The 14260-nt window shown below is 37.2% G+C and overlaps 1 protein-coding gene across 4 annotated transcripts in view; it reads left to right on the forward strand.

Moving 5' to 3' along the window:
- Positions 1–14260, forward strand: part of LOC128889260 (glutamate receptor ionotropic, kainate 2) — a 213903-nt gene that overhangs the window by 149494 nt on the left and 50149 nt on the right. The gene's annotated exons all lie outside the window — the stretch shown is intronic.

Here is a 14260-nt window from a genome sequence, read left to right on the forward strand (position 1 = left end):
CATGATCTACTCACACCATCAACTAAAACATATATACATAGAAATATGAAGAAAATTAATTCTCCTTTAACTACCAACCTGTGATCAGAGTAAAAACAATTTCTTCAAGATCGTTCTACAACAATGGTTTCCCTCTTCATAAGTAAAAGACTGAAACTCCATCTAACACACGCAGTCACGAAAATTAAGAACAGCGTACATAAGGTGGAAAGTGACGTAACTAAAACGGAAACTTTCGCAAGTAATTTCGTCGTAAGAAAAATAATTCGTCTCGAGCGCTTCGCCGCCAGCAGCTCGCAGAAAGTATAAGTGCCAGTATCGTTTCCACGAGACTTCGTTCAGGTTCATACACTTACCGCTACGAGGCGTGCTTGAAAAAAAAGAAGAAAAAAAAACTGGAAACTTTCGAACTTCGAAGTTTCCACGGCTAATTAAAAGAAAATACCGCCAACGCGATAGTTTCTCGAATTATTTGCCTTTGATGGAACTTTCATTTAGTTCCCGAATCAATGGCGTTCCCTTTCGTTTCACAGCGTTTCCAATCTTGTTTGGATTAATAAATTCAATTAACGGATTGAAAAACGTTTCAAGGAATTTGACGATGAAACGTATCTTGATTTTCACCGCCATTCGATCGTGGCTGAACGCGAAAATAAAAAGCTGCAATGGAAACGCGAAACAAATGGTCAGTCTGCGATTGTGTTAGTTATTAAATTTCGAATTTTAGTCTCGTTTCTGAAAGCTCTGCATTCAGCTTTAGAAACCTTTTGCATAAACATTAGCGTTCTTTCAAGCGTGATTTTGAGATACTTCTGTGACGTCGAAACATTTAATTTCAAAAATACGTATTTCGTGTGTTATTTACGAAAATTCAAATGAAATGTTTATCTCAATACAGTATTTGTGCGTGGTGTGTGTGTCGTTGTTTTACTCTTTCACCGCTCTTTCGCTGAACGAGTCGATCAAAGGGAGCTTTAAAGCCAGCAATTATCCTTTAATACTGTGACATCAACTTGATACGTATTTTATTTCGATAATACGTATTCCAAATAATGTTTATTCCAGTTTGAATAGAATGGTTGCTGGCAAACAATTTTATAAAAATATAAATAGAGATAATATTAACATTCGATCATGAGAAATATCATAAAAATTCCTTGAACTAGTATAATTCATAGTTTCTTGATAGAAATATATTTCTCTGTTTTTTAAATAAAAAAATTGACAGAAGATGGGTCAAGAGAGTATCAATGAATAATTTTTTATTCATTCGACATTTTTATGTAAATATTTTGCCTCAACCAGGCTCGTTGATCATAATGAATGACATCTGAATGGCTCTCTTACTTTCGAAGAGTCAAAGGAATCTCAAGAAAATAATTTTCCTAATTTCGAAAGACGGGTACAATGCAAAAAGAATTTTCTTCTCAAGCTGTTTCTCATGCAATGAACTCTCTGAATCTCGATTGCACACGACGTATTTCCACCAACACGTTATTCAGTATTTTGATCTAAAGGCTCCTTTTACTCAAAAATTTCTATAACATTCGACGGACTCAAACGCCTTTAATATTTCTAGATGCTTTGACTCGCGGTGCACGTACCGTTAGAGATTCATTAAACCAAAATGGCTTTCCTCCTCGCTGCGTTCGTTCACATAATCAATGTTTCACCGTGCCGCAGATTTCTGTGAACTTTCGTTCGCTGTTCGTTCTACACGTAGCCATAGGCAGAACAATTCCTTCGTCGTCGCAGCCTCGATAAATAACACTATTCTTCCATGTAGGAGTGCAAGACACGGTATTTGCATTAACGAGATGACTAGAATTCAGGTTTCATGCTCGTGCTACGAGTCCAAGAATTTTGCTGCTTAACTAAACCGAACGTATGGACCACTAAAGGCTGTAACTTGTATTTCACGTGGAATGTATTGTTGTTTTAGCAAAAGTATTTTAATCTATACAATCATTGGGATAATTAATAAACTTTTTAAATTATTTCTTGGCTCATTCGAGTATTTAAGATTGCCGACGTAGTAAATTTGATTAACCGACTTCGAAAAGGAGGAGGTTACCCAATTCGACATGTATATTTTTCTTTGTAACTATCAGACATTCGAGTCTAGTTGCGTATAGGTTTTACAAACACTGCTCAAACGATCTAGTGTACTATAAACCAGCTGCTTCGCATATTTCTCTATTACGCATGCATTATATTCTAATTCTCCAACAAGTTTTCATTAATCGAAAGCTTAATCAATTAACTGTACATATATTTATCGTTAAATATCCTCCAAAATACTGTCCTCAAAATACAATATCACATAATTTTGAATTTAACAGTTAGAGTACTTTATGTTCTCATTACACATTACCTGAAAAATATGTGAATAAAGGATAGAATTAATTTTGGTCAAATTTTTTATCTAAAAATGCCCTACTGTGCGCTGGTTAATGCTATCGGTAGTCGGCGCTATTTCACGATCTGGGTCGAATGTCGAAGGGCAGTAACAGAATGGTGTGCGCCGCATAAATTCCACCAATGGGCCAGGCTGGTACATCGTTCGGTGCTTTACGAGCCAAGGTTCTTTTAACGAGTGGTGGACCAGGGCGACAAAGCACGTTACGCAACGACGCTCTCCTATCGGCCAGTTTTATCGTAATTCACGGACCGATTCTTTCGGAGACGCTTAAATTTCACGCTTTTCCTTCCTGTTTCCTCGAGCTGATCGATGCTAGCACGACTTCGACGTTCGTAAAAAGATTTATCAGGCGGGAGCAGTCAAGTGACTGTTTTCATTGACAAACAGAAAAAAAGTACTCTTAGAGGATTTTTTGCAAGAAAAACATTAACCCATACTATTTACGATTTTAATGTGACGTTGCAAAGCATACTTTCTATGTTTTGACATTTTTTTAATATTGGAAGTACTGAAGAATCTACTGAAATATTGGTTCAGTGAATAAAGAAAAGAAATCTGAAGAAATTCTTATTCCAATTTATAATGAATGCAATATAAATTTCTGTCTGCTCTTAACATTCGAATAACGAGCGAGTTGCTGTTTTTAGTCTTTGATAAATTAAACATTGCAGAGCATACTTCCTAAGTCTTGAAGTTTTTCAATATTGAAAGTACTAATAAATCTAAAGAAATTCTTGTTTCAATTTATAATAAATTCAATTCTATTCTATATTTCTTTCGGCTCTTAACAGTCGAACGATGAGTGGAAGTGTTGTTTTAGGTCTTTGATGAATTAGAGCAACAGTCGAGATGTCTTTTTTTCCAAATGTTTCTGTCATGCGTTGCTCTAATAATTCAGATGTACATGAGGTGTCGTAGCATCCAAGGCTTGTTCCGACGAGACTAACTTCTCCGATTTGTCTAATACTGTTTATGTACCTCGAGGTATAAAGCTCAGGTTCTTGCGAACGTGCTCGGGCTGTTGTTTGCAGCGAATAATCTGAACTACCATTTCATCGAGGTAAGTGCGGTCCAATGGAGTAAACAATATTTTTGTCCCCAATCTCGGGTACTCGAGCCATTTAGTAATTGAAGCAAGTACTAGAATGTAACTAGAACCAATTTGTTAATCATCCATGGTACAGCATATACTGCCCTACAGAATTATAATTTTGAATTTCAACAATGGCACCAACTCACCCAAACTTTGGTTTCCTCGTATTTTAAAAATAAATAAATCAAACAAGAAAAATGTAAACTACATTTTCGCAATCGTCACCAGGCTTATGATGCATTATAATTTTTCGGGACATCCTAGCGTTCATATTCAGGACGCTGTGAATAGTTTCCTGGAACCAGAGCGTAGCGCCATGACATGTTGAAAAAGTGAAGTTCCTCGGACAATGAGAGAAAAGCTCAAAGTTATTCCGAGAATCGAACAAAGAATTCCATTATGCAACAGTTGGACGAAAGTAGTCAAAAGGAAGTTGGAAGTTCCATCCGAAGCAGCGCCAGGCGGAATATGTATAGCCGTACGAATCGAACAGTTTCAGCTGGAGATGATTTACTGTCTTCCTGCTGGCTCCGAGCGGAAGCAGCCTGCGACTGGACGCTTCTTCAACAATTCCAATCTCCTTAATTGCGTTCAAACGCATAAACAGGAAACGAGTTTACGGTGGCTCGGCCGAGGGAAGAAACGAACATGTCTCGAAGAAGTTTCGAACTTTGGATCACTACTCGAGGGAAGCTCTCGTACTTACCGTCGACCAGAAATGGTCAGAATTATACTGGAGTAACAATTGTACAGCTATATTTTTATTCGAAGTTCTTTGGTTTATTAGAGCTAGTCAAAAGCTGAGATAAGTTCAATAAAGTCGTTGGACTCTTTAGAGCATTTATATTTTTTGTTTAGTAGACATTGAGTTATATACTTCATAGACATACCATGTCTAACCCTTTGCACTCTGCGTCATATCTGGTAGCAAAATGTGCGATCAGGAATTGCATTATATTAAATAGTCTAACTTTGGAAACGTGTCTTTTTTGGTATTATTAGGCTTGACTATAAATTCTTATAGCTTTCGTGAAGCGTTAACACCACTGCAAACATAAAGAATTTACGGGTTCACGAAGCTATAAGAATTTATAATCAAGTCTAATAATACCAAAAAAGACACGTTTCCAAAGTTAAACTATTAAGGATTTTTAGTTTGCAGTGGGATCACTAAAAAAATTTGACTTACGATAGTCACCACAAAGGGGACGTCCGTGTTCAAAGGACTAATGTTTGAAAAGTTTTGTTTTTAACAATTTCTTTATAAAGCTATAAGTTAAACTTAGGTAATAAAACACCAAATTGTAAATGGTAAAGGATTTTTTGAGTTCTTTTTACACGAGGAATTAATTCTGATGATAGTTATTTTCTTTAACCCTTTGGCCTACAATTTCGAGTGAGACTCGTGGTAAGAAATTTGGGCCATAAACAATAAGCACGAGTCCAACTCGTTCTACACCGCTCGAATTTCCTATCTTCTTGTTCACTATGACCCGATCAATCGGGATATAACGTGTAGGTCAAAGAGTTAATATTATTCATTGAAGTTTAACCCCTTAACCTACGATTTACGTTCCAACAGCCTGGGTCCAAAACGTAAACAAGATCGCTCAGCCTTCGAGCTATTCTGCAGTTCGGCATATCGGTCCTAAGTTGTACCAATCACGCACTACTGTATGTGTAATATACAATTGGTTTAATTTTGTGAAATATTTCATAAGTAATTACAACCTGATGTATAATAATAATTGTGGTAGATATAATACTACAAAAGGTTTATTATCAATTAATAAAATATAACATAAATTAAAAACATAATTAGAATTTATACAAAAATCAGTGATAAAAAATTAGCGACCAAGAATAACATGTAACTGATTGTGATCACATTACAAATCGCGACCGATGTACTACGGGCCAAGCCCGTAATATTTACAATTGGCCCAAATACAAGACTACGAGTCTCGCACGTACTTATAGGTTAAGGGGTTAATGGCACAAATCAATTTATTTTGCTGATATCCAGCTGTTTACTAGCACTCGATGCATGCGACGATGAAACGAAATATCAACCAGCGAAGTTGAGGCCGTATCCGTCTTTTGTTTACCAGCTATAGAACGAATACCGATGTTTACTGTTTTCCAGGCGGGCGGAACTTGCCTCTTGGCGAGGATTAAATCGATACCAGCATCACAGGAAGCTTTTCCGACGCGACAGAACAATCTCTAGACATAAAAACAACGTGAACATGCGGGAACATCGGATATTTGCGCACAACTTCTATTTTATGTTGTGGCGAATGTACTATATTCCTGAAACGTTTTTCCTATTGAAAATCAGCTACTTCGATAAAAAAAGAACACCTTTCAAATTATTCTAAAAACAAATGCAACAACCAGGGCACTACAAAGCTTGGATTTATTAATTTTCGAATCGCAACATGTTCACTCTGTTGTCTGTTTCTATATCTATATACTCTTCAATCCTGATACCATGCAGAATTAATGTTGAACAAAAGCTTTCAAGTTTAAATAATAGCCTACGAAGAAATTGTTAAAAATGAAACATTCCAAACAATTGAAATTGAATATTACCCTGAAGCAACGCTTTGAATTTTCGTGGGCAAATGCTCCGATGGCGTTATTCAATGACGGAACGAATTCCCCTTGTTTGTTTGGGGGAATAGTGATCCCAGCGCCCCGGAAAACTGATTCGTTTTCGAAACATGTAAATAAAACTCACGGGCCATCGATTAAATCTCACACGAACGCGGTATCAGGTCGCTGGCCGAGCAAACGTGATGAAATATGTCGCGCTGACACGAAGCACACGCGATAAAATATTTGATCTACAGGTAACGATAAAATCGGGGCTCGGGTAAATTGAAGAGGACACAGTTGATCGACAATTGTCGGAGTAAGTGACGTGGCAACGTTCGAGGGGTGGCCACCCACTGAATTTTATTTGAATCGGTTTCTAATTTCAAATATTCACATGGAGGTCCTGTATCAGCACCACTTATAATTTTATAATTTTATATATATTGGCGGAATACCGTGGATTACTATTCTTATTTGCGTAGGTGCAATAATTACTGTAATGTTTATGCAAGTACGTAATTAGGTATTTCGTAACAACTGAACGCATTTAAAGTAGCCAAGCGACGCTTTTCTGCCGACTTGATTTACAAATTTTGAGATATCAAGTTGAAAACATATATTCATCAAAATAAAACATAGCCTATGTTACTCAGAAATAGTGTAGCTTTCTATTACTGAAAAGAATTTCAAAATCAGTTCAGTTCCGGAGATTACCCGTACATACAAACAAACGAACGAACTTTATCTGTTTATGATATTAGTATAGAAGTATAAATTATAAATGTGTTGTTATTACTTGACAATTAGGAGCAACATAATTGGGATATTATTCATTGATTGTTCAAAAAATAATCTGGAGCACTTTACATTGCAAAAAGGAAAATGATGAAAGTACTACAGGAAAAATAGTAAATAATGACATCGTCTATCATATGCATGGCTATTTTCTTTTCTTTTTGGTTAGTACACAAATTTAAATACCTACCAGCCAATACAAAATTACTAACGTAACATTAATTCTGGGAAAGTATACACCATCGTGCCCCACCCTGTACATAGTTTCCCTGCAAGCATCTTACTCTCGCTGTACAGCCTGTGTATCGAAATTATATTCCCACTCGGCGAGTACAGGAATTTCCAATATCGTGATCGGATAATCGGGAGTCAGAATTAACGTTCTTATACCCGAGGGTGTGCATAATCGACGTGTGGATAGCACAGCTGTATCAAACCTATAGTGCGCGCCAACGCGCACGTACTGCACCGAAGCCGCGATAGACGCAACAGGAAATAGACGTTTAATGCAAATATCGTGTAATTCCGAAAGCAAGAAGCGACGGTCTCCCTCTGCGTCGTTGGGGGGGGGGGCGGGGGAAGGAGGCCCCGAAGGCTACAAGGGAAGAAAACCGTGAATATACCAGGCAACTGCCTCGAGTATTCCACCTGGAAGCAGCCAGATTGGTAGGCGTCCAGCGATAAGCCGCAAACGTGCGCGGAGAGCTGCAGAAGGGAAGCAGCGTTGACACATGAATAATTGAACAGAGTATTTAGCAAATAGCCTAGGAGAATGGACCATTCCTGTCCTCTGTGTCTCCTGTCCGTCTTCTCTTGCGGATGCACTCGCTTCCTGTCCCACGGCCTTCGTACTCGTATATTTTCCGTCGTTTCCTCGCCAAAGTACTCTATACAAGGGAATAATTTGCTCTCGCCGAGCAAATAGCGGAACAATTTATTCAATTCGTTGTTATCCTGGTTAATATCAGATGTTCCATACTATTCACGATGCGCGGAAATAACGAGAAAAATGATCAAAACTGTATCGATTTTGATGAAACTTTGCGAGTACTGGACGCGTATTTTTTTCATTCGAATTTTATCGAGAGTTTGTCGCAATAGTGGGGAGACTTGGAGATACTTTTTGGACTGAATAAAGTATATTTCGATTAGTATGAACCAATAGTTCAGATAGATCCTAATCCTTTGCTATGATATTTATAAACAGGGATTTAAATGTGTTACTACGAGGGTAAGTCAATAATTATCTACACTTTTCATTCTCCAATTCATTAACATGAAGCTAGGTTTCACTAAATCTAATTTCACTTTGCACTTCACATTTTTGCACTTGGCACTTTTGCACTATTATTGCTATATAATCACCAACCAATTACATTTCTTTTGAGCAGCTTCGTGTGTGGACGACCTAATAGGTTCCGAAATATTGGACCACATTAGTTTTGTCCCGCTTGATCGCTGAAATATCACACTGTGCGTCCTCTTCTTTATTTGCTGTTCTTTTCAAGCTGTGTAACAGGACATATTTATTCTGTTACTACCCACCCATTTTATCGCCTCACACCATTTTTCACCATATTACGGGACATGAATTTCGGCTGTTCGAAAATAAGGAGATTTTCAATCTTAAAACACTCTGAACTTGGGGGAAAGAGGCGAAACATTGCACATGATTGAATAACTCCAGCTAAGCCAGCGAGGAAAGGCAGATGTTATTTAAGTATTCCTTTTTTACTTTCGCGATTCTCGAAGTGTCTTTCTTCTTTCCATTTCGTTCTCGTTCAAACCGATCTCCTCCTACACCCCCTCGAATTCCTGCTTCCCGTGGACGCCAACAACAAGTTCTCGAGCTTCTAATGTACCTCAGCTCACGTCCCATTCACGGACAAGGCACGTAGAGGAGTCTATTAACTGAATATTACAAACGAAGTCGAACTTCCTGGGCCTGCAGCTCGAGACATACAAGCTACGAGAACTTGCGATCTTAGTTTGGCTGCTACTCGCTTTGGAATTCGCGTACCTGGTTTAATTGCTAATTTCGAAGCTGTGGTACCGCATGCTTTGTTGCAGGAAACGTAATAATGCTAACTGAAAATTGTCGAAGTGACAAAGCGATTTATTACATGATTTTCATGGGTATTACACGAATTGTATTGTTTTGATTGTTTGATCTAGAGACTCCCATCAGGGAATGTGTGTATGTGCGTCGACAGTTTTTAGTGATGATTTAACGACGCGTGAAATCAATCAAGATTTTCAACGAATGTAGATGAGTGGACTGTATCGTACTAAAAATGTTTGAATGCGAACTTGTTAGTAGAACTTGTTAGTTGACCGTAGCGAGTAATAAAACCGAGCAATACCTCGACATAGATAGAAAACAACAAACAAAGACTTTACTGCTAAGATTAAGGGTTCTGACAACCAAATGTGACTAATAATAAACTGAAATTATTCGAGTATATAACGATTCCTTGTCTTTCTTGCTGCTACAAATAAAGGACCTGTTGACTTAAAAATTCAAAGTGTCTGAAAGAACGAGAAAACAGTTACTATTGTATGGATGGAAACTTGGATCGAGGTCCCATCCTTTCGCAGCAATATTAAAATCCAAAAGACCTAGCAGAGAACTAAAATATAATAAAAGTGTGGATGAAAATGTACATTTAAATTTAATGAAAACACATTAACATGTAATAAGAATCTATTTGAAAATACAATTTCAAAAGACATTAAACGCACGATTGCAAATGTGCATCACAGTGTAACAAAAATACATTTTAAAATGTATTCTAAAATATGTCAAATTATAATTAAAATATCAAAGTATAATTCAAACACATTTTAAAGTATATTTCAAAGAGTAATAAATTTCAAAATATACATTTTGAAATATAATGAAATTGGATAATAATGTATCAAGTTTGTTGACAAGGTAAATGTTTCGATAGAATTTTTATAGCCAAAGTAAATCCAAAAGGATGGCATAACAGTGACGAAGAACATCGCTTGCAAACAGGGCGCTCGGCTCATTGGCGAAATTATAGTCTATGGTGAAGCTCAGTGTGTCGGCATGATCATCGATTAATGAACTACGTAGCACACATATTCAATGTAAATTAAATAGTTTACTCGACAAATGAACAGGAAATTTAGTGTGAAATTTAGTAGAATTGCCACTGAGTGAGAGTATAGGTCGATTGTTATGGCGACTCGATAAATAACGATGTGGCTATCGACACGCAATTGTTCAATAATGAGAAGTCGAGACTGAAAATTAATCTTGTCGACACGACGATCGCGCTGACAAATATTCGTTCGCGTCGTTTAAAAATTGTATGTCGGACGTAAAGGGACAATAAATCCAATTTTCTATCAATCAGTCAAACTTTGATGAAATCGCATATCTATTGTTCTCGGACATAAAGGAATTAAATTTTTTTTTATTCGTTTTCTGGTGATTCCCTTTTTGTCAGAGGATCAAATTTAATTAAATTTTCACAAAGGATTGCATTTTCTTTGATGCCAACTGCAATAATAATTGCGCTTTACGGAGACTATTTCCACTCAGTTCTTAATTTCGATCATTATTATTATTCTTAATTTCTATTTCGAGATACCATATCATTTTTTTCTGTTGTAGATTATTTTTAATTTCCTCTATCGAAATTGACGACTTGAAACTATGAAATTATAAGTAATAACATTAGACCAACCAGAATAAAATATGTTATACGAAATTATTAATAAATATTGTTTATATTATATAGCAAACTTCAAATACAAAAAATAAACTAAAATAAAATTTCATTGTACAACAAATATATTAAATATACTGAACGAATCAGAATAATGTACATGAAATTAAACTATTTACAGTTCTAAAGAATTATTTTTTCCATGGAAATTTAAATTAGTACCTTAAAGTATTTCCAGATTAGATAATTCTATTATCAAATAAAATTAAGTCGTGGCCGAAATGAAAACGTCGTTCGGAAGGTAGTCACGCATCGCGGAAACTTATAACATGGTACAATGTCGGTTTCCTGTGAATAATTCCAGCACCTATTCCTTTTCTCGCCCCACCATTATAAAGTTTCTCGTTTTCGACGGTAGATGGAAAAGAAAATTGAACGCGAGCTTCCGTGGAAAGTTCGCTCGCGTTGCTGGAATAATCGAAGACGTTCGAGGTCGCGATGGAAGACGTCACGATTGTCACGACGTCACGAAAATTCATGCAATGGAAATTTTTCAATTCGCTTGCGTCGAGAACAACAACACCAATAAAACTATGTTGTGTTCTCGGTTAATTCAATCTTCGCGGAGGTAGTTTCACTCGTCATGGTTTATGAATCTGTTGTTTCGAAACAATTTCGCTCCAACTAAACTCTAGACCCAGTTAAATGTCGGAATTATGTTAATAAACACATCCTGCGCTTCAGTCTTCGCAAGCAATGTATAAATTACGCGAGTGATTGCTTGTTTACTGAATTTAATTAAAGTCTTCTAAAGTTTTGATTCAACACCGAAGAAACCAAGTCACTAGAATCGAATGCTTTAATAAAGACAAGCAATATCTCAGCTATCTTTCAACTAAAACGTGTGAAATCTTCGATAAACGTGTCCAGAACAGAGCATTCCAGTAAAAAGAAACGCAAACCACGACGCAATTTCACGCGCGAAAGCGTCAGGGAACATCTATGTATTTTACTCGCGCTGTGAAACGTGGAAAATGGTGGCTTGCAGGTTGCGTGCGAATGCCACGAACCGTTGTCGGCCACAAAGTAAGAGATAACAACGTAATCCACCGCGTTGCGTTCCATGTACGAGCTCCACGCATAGTTTTCGGTTCATGCAAATTGCGAACACGTGATGCTCCACAGTTTCCTGCACCGCGATTCAACATTTACAGGAAGTCAACACGAAGTCAGCGGAACATTAATATTCTTAAATTAGAGAACGAATTAGGTGATGAAACAATCATGGACGAGAAGAAAAGTATTGGAATCATGCATGCCTTTTACAAAACATTTACAAATAAAATAGAAAATTTAATTAGAATAAATTGGTTCTTTCGTAATTTTTAATTTAATAGGTGTTATATTCATAATTTTGCTGTTTGGTCTAAGGTTGATCTAGAAAATCTTGCATAAATGAAACTGAATATTGCTTCGTATATAAAGAAATAAATTATTATTGTTATTTGAACGAAATGACACTCATTAGCGTAGAGTATTTACATTCTACGATGTATAGGAGTAAATAGAGTTAGAATAAATTTTCGAGAATCAATTATCATAACATTGACCATTATTTCATTAATATTTGATCAGCCTATATAAGCACACTAAATATTTTAATATTTTCATGAATGTCTGACCATAGAGTCAGAATAATAAGATTACATGAATGTAATATTAAACCACACCGCGTTAGAGAAGATTAGTACATTCCGGTATACGATTATATTGGAATCTCAAATTAGATCTGCCGTGGTTAAGCTGAGAACTGTTTGTCGATTTGCACGAGTTAAGCAGTAACGATTATTTTGTTCAGTTCATAGAGGATGCAGGTGTGATTTTGGATAATTATTGTACATGAAATTCATTCGTTTGGATCCTTTATGTTTAATTACATTAACTCATTTTATTATGGATAATACCGTTCTAATTTTAGATTTCAATTTAATCGTTAAAAGCACGTAAAGGAAATCGTCAAGAGTGTTAAAGTACTTAATTGATGTGTAAAGATCACCAAAATATATATTAAACAAATATTGAGATTATGATAATTGACCGTAATTAGCTAAAGGTAATATTTGTGTAGTGAGTGGATATCGCACGGCGAAGTAGATAAAGGCGCTTATGGTCAGACATTCAGTCAGCCGCTGGCGTCAGACTAATGACACGAAGTTTAACCTCATTAGAGATAGGTTATTTAGTTTTTAATAAATGGATACTCTATATTTAATTATTTAATTACTCTTTGTTAACTATGAGTATAGATCTACGAGGATAGGCAAATATTTTGTAACTCCCTTATTTTTTCGAATATTGAAACATAGCTTGAGATATATATATTTTTTTAAATTGTACTCATCTCAAAAGTATAAAAGAAATCTTTAGTTTTTCCAAATCTGTACCCTGATTATTCCGTTTTAGAATAATAGCACGTGATATGCTGTACTCAAACTATGTATGATAGCAAGATTTCAGTAATTCTTCAAACATTATCGATATAAAATTCGCAGGAAAAATGTATTCGGAACATTTTGAAAACAATAGAGAGAATTCATTCGTCGTTCCTAATGGGAACTGCCCCTTAATGACGGCGAGTCGGCGACTGCGAATTGACGTGGTATATTCGAGTAATGCGTCGCGTGAAACGGGCGGGGCCAGGAGAAAGCGAGCGGAATCTTTAAAAAGGTATTCGCTCATAAATTCGCGACGGAATTGAATCAGCCAAGCGTTGAAATCACATTCCGCGAGCGACTATTACTCGACTTCGTCGCTCTCCGCAAATACTCGTGCCGTCCCTTTGTCGACTCACTCGATCTTCCCTTAACCAAACACAAGCACGTAGCCATCCGGGCACGCGAATCTCCTGAAAAGTTTGCACGGAAAATATAAGTTCGCGAGTTCTTGTTCCGCGCTCGGTACATAGTCGTTAGACGCGGACAGCGGAACGGCCAGTCGCGGTGTACTAAGCATGCTGTGTTAGTGAACGTTTGTAAGTGGGTTTATGTGGGCTACCCTCGGAACATAATTCACTCTGGCAACGCGTGGGGTTCCTGTATACGGGACGCTCTTATCCACATACTACACGCATCCAAAGTGGTGTCATTTTACTGGTCCCTTCGAATCGTTAATCTGGAGTGCCTTCAGTGCCTCACTGTACCACTTACTGTGTGTAACTTAGGTGGTATAGTCAGACTTTGAAAGTCTCAGAGCAATTGATAGTAAAACAATGGTCTCTCACTATCTGCTCAGTTGAGTGTAAGTTGACTCGTAATTATTTTTTTCTTATCTTTTTAATGTAATACAGCATTTAGACTATTTATACAGGGTGTCCCAAAAGTCGACATGGAAATGGGGGGTAGCTGAGACGATTCTGAACAACAATTTCCTTTGCAAAAATGTCGGATGGCGCTTCGTTAAGGAGATATTAAGAGAAAACCCCGACCAATCAGAGCGCGCGTAGTCCGTTCGAGCGGCCGCGGTAGCGAAGGCTACGCGCTAGGCGGCAGCGTCAATGTCCTTCGATGCACGTCGAGTTACTTGTTCGCGTACAAGCGCGGCCGCCAGCGCGTAGCCTTCGCTACCGCGGCCGCTCCAACGGTCTACGCGCGC

The sequence above is a fragment of the Hylaeus anthracinus genome, unplaced genomic scaffold (assembly GCF_026225885.1).
Source record: "Hylaeus anthracinus isolate JK02 unplaced genomic scaffold, UHH_iyHylAnth1.0_haploid 11997, whole genome shotgun sequence".
NCBI lineage: Eukaryota > Metazoa > Arthropoda > Insecta > Hymenoptera > Colletidae > Hylaeus > Hylaeus anthracinus.